Source organism: Colobus angolensis, unplaced genomic scaffold, assembly GCF_000951035.1.
Source record: "Colobus angolensis palliatus isolate OR3802 unplaced genomic scaffold, Cang.pa_1.0 Scaffold411, whole genome shotgun sequence".
NCBI lineage: Eukaryota > Metazoa > Chordata > Mammalia > Primates > Cercopithecidae > Colobus > Colobus angolensis.
The window spans coordinates 1595502-1606830 of record NW_012117500.1 but is presented as its reverse complement, the minus strand read 5'-3'; positions in this window follow the sequence as shown (position 1 = coordinate 1606830).

The window sequence follows — 11329 nt, the reverse complement described above, 5'->3', positions numbered from 1 at the left end:
CACATGGTAGTTCTTTTTTTTCTTATTGAACCCAGCCTCCAGAGATAATTCTATGTTTAACTTTTTGAGGAACCCACAAATTGTTTTCCACAGTGGCTGCACCATTTTACATTCTCACTGTCAATACACAATGGTTCTACTTTCTCCATATCCTCATCAACACTTGTTATTTTCTGGTGTGTGTATATTTTTTGTTTTTGATGGTAGTCATCCTAATGGATGTTAAGTGGTATCTCATTGTGTTATTATAATTTCCCTGATGACTAGTGATGTTGAGCATCTTCTCATGTGGCTATTGACTATTTGTATACCTTCTTTGGAGAAATATCTATTCAAGTTCTTTGACTTTTTCTGAGTTAGACAATTTGTTTCTAATAAATTATCTTGAATTTGGACTGTATGTTTGGATCTTTTTGTCTGTAGAACTATCTTGTTGACCAAATGACATAATACATATAGAAATAATGATGTTGAATTTAATTTAATGAATTAAATTTGTTACCTAAAATTTGAAAAAAAGTTTGTTATTTGTTATTCAGTTCTGATAGAAAGCCTGGTTGTCAGATATGTTTCTGTTGTACTGATAATGGTTTAGAGACAATCAACTTAGATCAGCCAGTATCACTGCTTAGTGCAATTGGTATGTCCACAAATAATTGCATATAATATTAATCTTTGTCACTAGAATTATATCTTAAATACGGTAAAGAAAGTTGCCATGAAAAGAATTCTCTATTTAGACATAAAATTACCTACTAATTTATTTGTTGTAGATCTGGAATTTTATACATTAATTTTGTTCTTGATTGAACATGTCTATGATAAAATGTCCTTCTCTGATACAATAAGAATAACAGTAAGTATGCAGAGGCTTTGGACATAGAATCTCTGTTCCAGGCACTAATGAGATCTTCAAAAAAAGCATAATATTTATTTTTAGGTCTCACGGAATTTAAGAATTTCAGTTTGTGTTAGATGCTATGATCAGAGACTGAAAAAACTTCAGAAGATGATGACGGTGATAAGGAGATTGGGAGCCTGTGTCTTGAGCCTATAGGACATCTGAATCCACCTTGGGGGTCTTCTTGGTATCTGAGGAATGTGCCTCTTAGACATAATTGGTGAATATGGGAACCTGGTCTGAGACTAATATAGATTATGTTTAAATCTAGAGCAGAGAACACTGTTTGCTCTGCTGGCAGGATACATCAACATCCTTGGCCTGCAGATGGCTTAAATGAAATTTTAAGCCAACATGTAAAATCCAGCATATTTCACATAAAAGCATATATTTTTTTGGTTTCTTTTGAAACATCAGAAGATCTGGACACACTAGGCTTTTATTTCTTTACCCTTTAGATCTGTGTTGTTCAACAGAGTAACCACTAACCCCATGTGGATATTTTACATTTACATTTAAGTTAATGAACCTTAAATATAACTAAAAATTCAGCTCCTTATTCACATTAGCAATAGTCACATGTGGCTGTCCTATTGGACCATGCAGATATAGAACATGACCATTTCTACAGAAAGTTATCTTGGATGCACTGCCTTGGATGGTGCATGTACTTCTCACTTGCCTCAGTCTTCACTAAGCCCCAGTTTCTTACATCCATCCATTTTCTCATTTTATTACTTGCTGTCCCTGCCATTTGAATACCTGACCCCCAATGTAAAGGAACTATGTAGGATGGTATAAGCAGATACAACCTGAATTACTCTGGCTGAAAAGGCAGCAGACATTTCTTGTCAGTGGTCAAAGCAAGGCCTTCCCAGTCGTTATAACTTTGGACGCCAGGGAGCTTGTATTAGTTTACTATTGTTATAGTAACAAATTACCACAAACTTGTGGCTTAGCACAAATTCATTATCTTACCGTTCTGGAGGTCAGAAATCTGAAAGGCATCTCACTAGGCAGAAGCCAGAGTGATGGCAGAGGAGAGTTCCTTCTAGAGGTCTAGGAGAGCATCCATATCCTTTCCCTTTTCAGCTTCTAAAGGCTGCCCACATTCAGTGCTCCTGACCCTTTTCCAACTTGAAAGCCAGCAATGACAGGTCAAGATATTTTCACACTGCATCACTTTGACACTGACTCTTCCTCTATATCCTTCTTTCACTTGTAAGGACCTTGTATTTACATTAGGCCCACCCTGATAATCCGGGGAAATCTCCCGATCTCAAGATCCTTAACTTGATCATATCCGCAAAGTCCCATTTGCCATGTAAAATGACACAGTCCCAGATTCCAGGGGTTAGGACATGGACATCTTTGGGGGCTCATTATTCTGCCTGCCACAGAGCTCTTGGCCTTAATTGTTCTACCCAGTCTCACATCTGCTGGATGACCGGGACGAGATTTAAATGGAAAGAGAAGTATACCCTATACTGCATGCCTAATGCTGTCTCATTGAAACGATTTTTTTCACTGCTTTCGTCAGAACTAGATAAATGGCATGTATATCATCACCATTTTAGAAGGATAACTTATTTTAAAGACAGCATTACTTAGTATACAGAGGCTAAAATATTTTGGGATTATTTTCTGTGTCAGAGAACGGTCATGCAAAACAACACCATTGCTGCAAAACGTGGTGTTAGAGTCATTGCAGCACACGGAATGGCAGAGGCAGAGGCACTCGAGGCAGGTGCATTGGAGTCAGAAGATAGAAAGCTCAAGGTCGAGGGCTGTGCGAGTTTGCAAGTCATTTGTCTTATATTTATTTCCATGGTAGAACTTGTTTTTGGCATAGATTTATTAATACTTTTTTTTTTTTTTTTGATGGAGTCCTACTCTCACTCAGGCTGGAGGGCAGTAGCACGATCTTGGCTCACTGCAACCTTCGCCTCCTGGGTTCAAGGGATTCTTCTGCCTTAGCCTCCTGAGTAGCTGAGATTACAGGTGTGCACCACCACGCCTGGCTAATTTTTCTATTTTTAGCAGAGACAGGGTTTCACCATGTTGGCCAGGCTGCTCTCAAACTCCTGACCTCAGGTGATCCAGCCCCCTTGGCCTCCCAAGGTGCTGGGATTACAGGTGTGAGCCACCAATTTATTAATATATTTTATTGTGAAAGTTCTCTACATTTATCTTGGAAAATTTCCATTTAATGTGTATTTGGCCTATGAATGACTTAGAAGGTTAAAAGAGAGAGGAGTGAGAGAGGCTAAATCACTTGACTAATACAAACTGAGGCAAAAATAACCCATTGATAATAGCTGATGTCTTCTTAAATTTCTGCGTGCACTTTTCTGAGTTTATTGTGAATTTGACTTAAATGTGTGTCAGTTTTTAACAGTATTGATTCCTTCGTATGACAATTTTTTAAAAACTGCTGTTATATTGTTATAAAGGGCATACAATTGCCTCTAGAAGTGAAATGTCGATCCAGATGGCAGAAGGCAGAAAGAGAGGAGGTGTGAGGGAAGGGGTGAGAAGAGAGGTGAGCCAGTGCAGCTAAAGATTTTTATAGAGTTTCAAGAGAGAGGGAAAATAAATTTTTGAGCAGTTGCCATGACAGGTAGTTCTATGTGTCAATTTGGCTAGCCCTACAGTGCCCATTTATTTAATACAACATGAATCTACCTGTCTCTGTGAAGGTATTTTGTAGATGAGGTTAACATCAACAACCAGTTGACATTAAGTAAATATTACTCTTGATGATGTGGGTGGGCCTCATCTAATCAGTGGAAGGCCTTAGAAGCCTTGTCCAGCTGAAGTTGCCTGAAGAAGAAGAAATTCTGCCTTAAGACTGCAGCTTCTAGTTCAAAACTGCCTGAGTTTCCAGATTGCTGGCTTGCCCTTGCCAGCCCCTACAACTGTGTGAGCTAATTCTTTAAATCTCTGTCTTCCTCTCACTATATTTTGTCTCTTCTGTTGATTCTATTTTTCTGGAAAACCCTGGATAATACAGCTACCAAGAGGTCTTTAGGGAGAAATGGGAATGAAGTGGTTTTGAGGAAGTTTTTTCTGGAATTTGTGAAGGTTTGGACTTCCAAAGTCAGACTTGAGTTTTTCTTTTTAATATGATGGTTTCCATGCTTTAAATTTCAAGGAGAAGGGTCTGGTGTCTGAGTCTCTAAAGTTATGCTCCAGAGAGCCTCAGCTTTCTTCTCAAAATGAAACTGAGAATTGAGAACCAACATCATCTACTCCCACACTCGGCCTGGACGCTGAGAACTGAAGCCACTCCTTAATGTCTATACTAATATCACTTTGATATTCCACTGTTTCTATGAAAAGACCATTTTTCTAGGAATCTCTTCCCAGGCAAATGGCTTATTTATTACAGGAACTGTTCTCACTCTTCTAATGAAGACATGCCAGAGACTGTGTAATTTATAAAGGAAAGAGGTTTAATGGACTCACAGATCCACATGGCTGGGAAAGCCTCACAATTAGGACAGAAGGCAAATGAGGAGCAAAGTCATTAGTCATGTCTTACCTGGCAGCAGGCAAGGGAGCTTGTGTAGGGGAACTCCCTTTCATAAAACCATCAGATGTCATGAGATTTATTCACTATCATGAGAATAGCATGGGAAAGACCTGCCCCCATGATTCATTACCTCCCACTGGGTCCCTCTCATGACATATGGGAATTATTGGAGCTACAATGCAAGATGATATTTGGGTGGGGACACAGCCAAACCATATCAGGAACTTTCCAAAAGTGCCATCAACTCTTCAGTGGAAAGCATCAGTAGATAGTTTGTACCTTAAGATTATTTTAAATCCCTCATTTCATATTTATCCTTTGCTATTTTTACCAATCCTGGACTATTTTATTGTGTTCCTTACCCAGCCCTAATCAAGTTCCCACATTGAAAGACCCATTTGAAACCAAACTTCCAGTTCTCAATAAGTTCTCACATTGCTTCACTCTGACCAGCCCCCTATGCTGACACTGTCAGAGCTCTATGAGGGGTGATTTTCTCCCTTACCATAGTGAGCAATGAGTTCGACTAGCTGGGACTACAGGCACCCACCACCTTGCCCGGCTAGTTTTTTGTATTTTTTTTAGTAGAGACGGGGTTTCACCGTGTTCGCCAGGATGGTCTCGATCTCCTGACCTTGTGATCCGCCCATCTCGGCCTCCCAAAGTGCTGGGATTACAGGCTTGAGCCACCGCGCCTGGCCATGAGTTGAGTTTTATCTCATCAACAGGTGTGCTTGTTTTATTGAGGGAGCCAGTATTCCTCAGATGGGATGAGATATTGAACCAGTTAATCCCAGACCTTTTGCCTGTAGCCATGATCACTTTCTCATTCATTCTGTGTTCCTACAGGCTCATAAACTGGAGATTTCTGCCCTTAGTAAGTAGCCTTTTTCCTATACTCTAGCCCCTTTGTTACTACCCTCAGGACAAAAAGGCTAGTGAGCATATATAGCTCAGTTTGTTTAAGAGATGCATATGTTCTCTTCATTTATCTTGCTCTTTGATGGATAAGGAAAGACCTGGAAAGGCTTCTTAAACCCAGTACTAGATAAGTAAACTGATTTAACTCAGGGGTAGGTAATAGGAAATTTGATTTCATCCTCAGGTCCAAGCAGTAACCTCTAATCCAGTTTTGCCAGCAATAAAGCTGACATTTTGACTCCTGCCTGACTCCTGTAGCTTTTTCTTAATTATTTTATAGTATATGGAGGGAAGATATGACTTGGTAGTATTGTTATTTGTTATAGCAACAGATCCAGCCTGTCAATAATACTTACCCCCGTGACTTAGCCCACCTATGACATGAAGCTATAATTGTCAACACAGGTGCAGATGTTAAACCATTCACAGCTGGGATGGTCAGGAAAAATCTCATGGAAGAGGTGATTTCGTTAATGTTGAAGAAATTTACATTGGCAGGAGTGAGCTGATTGGCCGTTCAGGAGGGCTTCTGTGGGAATGATGGAGTCACTCTGGACCCTGGGCCATGGGTACAGGAATGTTCAGCTAAAGGAATAGTCAAGTCTAAGTGCTGTGAAAAGGTTTTTATTTTGGTGTAGTGGAAATTAAGACAGGAAAAGTAGCTGGAGGCCAGATTTAGCTGACGTTAGCATTTTAATAATGGAAAGCATGATTTTGAAGGATAACATATTGATTAATCAAACTGGAAATAATTCCTCAATCCTGCAACTAGGAGGCAATTTAAAAATAATTATTTCCAGAATCTTTGAACATTTTGGTTTTTTGTCTTTAGTTCGTTGCCCACAGAAGGTATGATGCACACACACACACACACCCACACCCACACCCTCGGGTAGACTGTAAGAAGTGCTTGCAGCTTTTCATCTAATACTCATTGGCTTTCACACCCGGTAAAGCTGACTTGTGGTTGTCTCCAACAGATATTTGAGAAGAGGTAAAAAATAATACAGTAATTAGATTGTGAAACCAAATACCACTGTTACCTAATTCAGTGTTTCATTGTAGTTCTGAGTCATGGTCACACCAACAAAATGAATCAAAAGGATAGGATTATGATATACCATTAAAGGATGAACATTTCAACATTTTGTAAAGTTGGCACAGAGTCTATTTTCTTAGGATGCCATCAACTTGCTTATTTTCTACAAACCTTGCATAATGAGATACCTATTTTTTTAAACTTTGAAATAAATTACTGATTTGCCAAATTTGCAGTTTGCTAGGGCAGGGCTGGGTAAATTTGCTTAAGGATGCCAAGTACCTTCTGATAGGAAAAAGACTGAGATTCCAGTTAAAAGATAATTTTCAGGAAAAGTTAAAATCCTGACTCTCTTACAGATATAAAAATGAACACACGTTAAAGGTTTTGTTTTACTCATGTATGACAGAACCAGTCAGATTTTATATTCAATTCAAAGGGAAAGTCAAAAAGCACAAATTTATATGGATTAAGGGAATTGAATGACAAGTCAGGGTAAAACTAGTCTTTCTACAGAAGGGAGGGAAACTAATAGAAAATCTACTGTAATAGAATTTGCATGTCTACTAACTTACAAAGAGTTATAAAATAGCATAAAGCAATGAAAGGCTAGACTCTCGTAACCTGAAAGGATATGCAATATGTAGACAATGTTTAGTATTGCACTGAAACACAAACCTTTTCCTATATACAAGGGAGTAAAAACAGGGCCAGTGGGAAAGATGGTTCTGGATCTAGGAGTTGGGAGGTTCTAGCCCAGCCTACTGGAGCAGGCTTGTACCCTGCAACATAGCTGTAATAGGGCTGGATATTTTCCATTTGCTTCTCCAGGGGCACTTGCTCTCCTTCTCTACTCTGAGATGCTGACTTTTCTGTATTATATCACTGGGCATCCTTGCCTTCTTTTTTCCAATTGGCTTCACCAATTGAACTCACCAGCAGGACATGGAAGGGTGAAGTTGGGTATCCTTCTCCCTCTAGCTCCCTCTCTGTGGGCTGGGTGCAGGCTAGTTGTATTCTTCAACCAAAGATCACAGCTCTGGTCAATCACAGTGTCCCGTCTCCGGTTTCCTGTATCCTCTTCCTTCCCCTAGACCTTCAGGCCAGGAGTGGTAACCACTCTCCACTGTCATTAGCTCTGGAGCATTGGGCTACCCATTGGATTTCTCTGCATCATGCCCATACTTTTGACAATAGTCTCTTTAAAAACATGTATTTATTTTAAGATAACTATCTGTTGGGACTTTGACAAATATGGTGAGTAAATTTAAAGATATGAAACTGGAAGCAGTAGAAGCCCAAGGCAGTTTTGGCAAGGAGTATGTGAGGCTGAGTGCAGCACTGACTAGGGTGGGGTGGGAGGGTTCTGGGGAAAGAACCATTGTATTAGTCTTTTCTCACACTGCTATTAAATATAAAGAATGACCCAAGACTGGATAATTTATAAAGAAAATGGATTTAATTGACTCAGAGTTCCACAGACTTAACAGGAAGCATGACTGGGAGGCCTCAGGAAACTTACACTCATGGCAGAAGGCGAAGGGAAAGCAAACACTTTCTTCACACAGTGGCAGGAGAGAGAGAGCTAAGGGGGAAGTGCTACACACTTTAAACCATCAGATCTAGTGAGAACTCACTCAGCATCATGAGAACATGGGGAAAATCCATCCTCATGATTCAATCATTTCCCTCCAGGTCTCTCCACCAACATTGGGAATTACAATTCAACATGATATTTGGGTGGGGACACAGAGCAAAACCATATCAACCATCTTCTCTTGTATCTAGATCTACTGAGACCGGGCAGAGACCTCAGCTAGTGACAATGGCAGTGATTAGAATACAAGGTGGAGGCTTTCTCTGGGTGTCCTAGATGTCATATTTCACAGTTTGGCAGATTTGCAGCTGTTAAAGCAACTTCTGAGGGCAAGTGTCCTATCTTCCAGTCTTAAGATGGCACACCTGCATTCCAAAGCCTCCAAAACTGGTTGTGGAACACCTAATTAAACTGTTAGTTATGAGTAAGCATCTATTATTTAACATAAGGGGTGTTAGAAATACTTTTTGAATTGATCAAATGGATGCTTTTAGAGATAAAAATTTGGCTAAAATGATTGCACAGGTACCTTGCGTGAATAGGCTAAATCTGGTGAGCCTAGTTACTTAACTTCAGAATGGTTCCCTAGACACAACATTTAGCTCATCCTCAATTCCTGTCCTCCCTCACATTGAATATGGAGGATTCAATTTTCTGTGTTTAGGAGATTAGCTGATCCTGCTGTCATATTATTACTGCCTTTACTGCAGAATAAAATGTTCATTCAAAATAGTTGTTGGAATTTATATAAGGACAAAAGGGGGACTTCACTGAGCTTATAGTGAAAACTATGTATTGGTCAGGAAAACTAGATCATGTTTGCTAACAAATAACCCCTAGAATCTCAGTAGTTAAAATAACATAGTTTCATTTTTTACTTAAGCTATATGTCCATTGAGAGTCCACTCTGCATTACCATCACTCTAAACCCCTGTCCTAATGAGCAACCACTAGTTGGAACATTGGAAGATAGAAAACAGGAAACACCCTCTGGAGGGTCTAATGTTGGCAAATACAAGGCTACTTTGTGACCAGAAGACAAAGGGTTGAGAGTATTTGGGTAACAGCACTATGACTATTACAAGTTGCTTGACTTTCGTTGTTGTTGTTACTACTTGTAACAACTGTTTATATGCATGGCAGACTGTAACCTGAGACTTAACTTTCATTATAACCTACCACCTGGCCAAGAGGTTGTGGGAGAAAAAATAAAAAGTCCCCACCCATCGTTAATAAGTAGAAACTATTGGTATTTACCAACAAAGGGCTGAACAATTGTTGAATGGACAAATTGTTAGGTCAGTTTACATACAGTGAAATACTAAAAGAAGAGAAGAATTCTAAGCAAGGAAGAAGGATTATGGCTACTCTATTTCACCTCATTGTCATCTGTAGCCTAAATGTTTGTCAGTGATGGTGGGGCACTGAAGCACAAAGGTAAAATTCTAAAGACAATCTAGTAGATTCCTAAGAATATTTTAAGCCTATCTTCCTTCCCTTTCTCCCTTGCTCCCTCCCTCCCCTGCTTCCCACTGCATGCCTGCCTGCCTGCCTTCCTGGCTTCTTTTCTTCCTTCTTCCCTGCTTCCCTCCCTCCCTCCCTTCCTTCCTTAGCAAGCTGTTTATGCTTAGTAAATATTTCAACATCTTGATTATTCTATAGGATCCCAGGGCACCAAAGACAGTGAAATTCCAACATTCTCTCACTTGGCTATACAAGCAGGTGGGATCTTTTAAATAATCCCCTTGACTGTTAAGGATTCTGAAGGCCTATTTGGAAGTTTCTGTCTAGTCCCCAAAGTAATGGAATATTGAGAGAAACATCTAAATGAGAGTTAATTTCCAGCAAACAATATCCTGGCATTTACTGCCAATTCGCTCTAGCCTAGAGCTAAGCATCTGACTTGGGGATGAAACTTTTTTGCGTAATACAATATATAAAAAGTGATCATAATGTTTTTTTCTTGTAGCCAGTTAAGTGGTATAGGAAATAGGACTGTTACTTATTTTATAGTAATCATCACATTCTGCCCAGCTTTATCCATAATTTAATAGGCATAAGATTCATCTACTCAAATTATTCAATAATTTGGCAAATTTGTAATTTGGATAAATCACCTTACATTCTGCTAGATAAACAACTAGTTAAAACACACCACATCTAGAGAGAGCTTTTCTCAGAAATATTTTTACTCTATAATGAGTTTTCTGAATATCAAATAACCATATTTAAACTTCAAAACAGCTGACCTTACCTCTCTCATGACTAAATATAAGGACTTGTTGAATTACAGCAATTAGTAATTAGTAAAAAGAAATAGAGACCTATGTGTTACTTTGGTGTGAATTGAAAAAAAAAGCTGCTTGAGAAGTGGAGACGGTATAATCTCAATGCATTGAATGTAAACAATAACCCTTTTTTCTTCCTGAATCTCAGAAGCAAAAGTTTAAAGACTTAAACTTTAGATAGTCATTAGACTTATCTAAAATGTTATTGATACACATACAGTATTTTCTGTTGTATTTTCACAAAGAAAAAATTTCCTAACCATACCATTAAAGCAGGTTATATACTTATATTTATGATTAAGTTGATTCCATTAAGAATCCATTCAATGTTCTTTATTTTCTGTTCCTGTCATAAGTAGAACTCCTTGAGATATGAGAATGCAAATGGGGAGGCCATGGGTAGGGAAGGAGAGAGTGACTATGGGTTGAAAGGAGTTGGTCAGCCTTGAGGTCCTGTTAGCTTTTTCAATTAGCACACTATCCAGTCAAGCTTCCCAAAGCTAGGGAATCTTGTAAATTTGACCACGTTTGTTTTTAGCTTCCTTTCTGACACTTTTATTTGCTCTTCTAGGGAGCTTAATACTCCCGATATTTTTGTGCTCTGTCATTTGTCCCTCTTTTTTGGAGTTTTTTATTTTTTAAATTGACACACAATAATTGTCCAAATTTATAAGGTACATAGTGATGTTTTCATACATATAATGTATAGTAATCAGGTGCCTGCCACCACGCCAGCTAATTTTTGTATTTTTAGTAGAGACGGAGTTTCACCATGTTTGCCAGGCTAGTCTCGAACTCCTGACCTCAAGTGCTCCGCCCACCTCGGCCTCCCAAAGTGCTGGGATTACAGGCATGAGCCACTGTGCCTGGCCCACATCTATTCTTTGTTTCATTTTATTACTTTTCAAGATGGCAGTGATTCAAATAGATTTTGGATAAAATGTTAGACAACTGATATAGGTTACCCTTTACATTGGCACAATGCCTCAAACCAGTGAAAATACCATAGGCTGGAAGCATGTCTCAATAAGTCAGATTCACTGACATC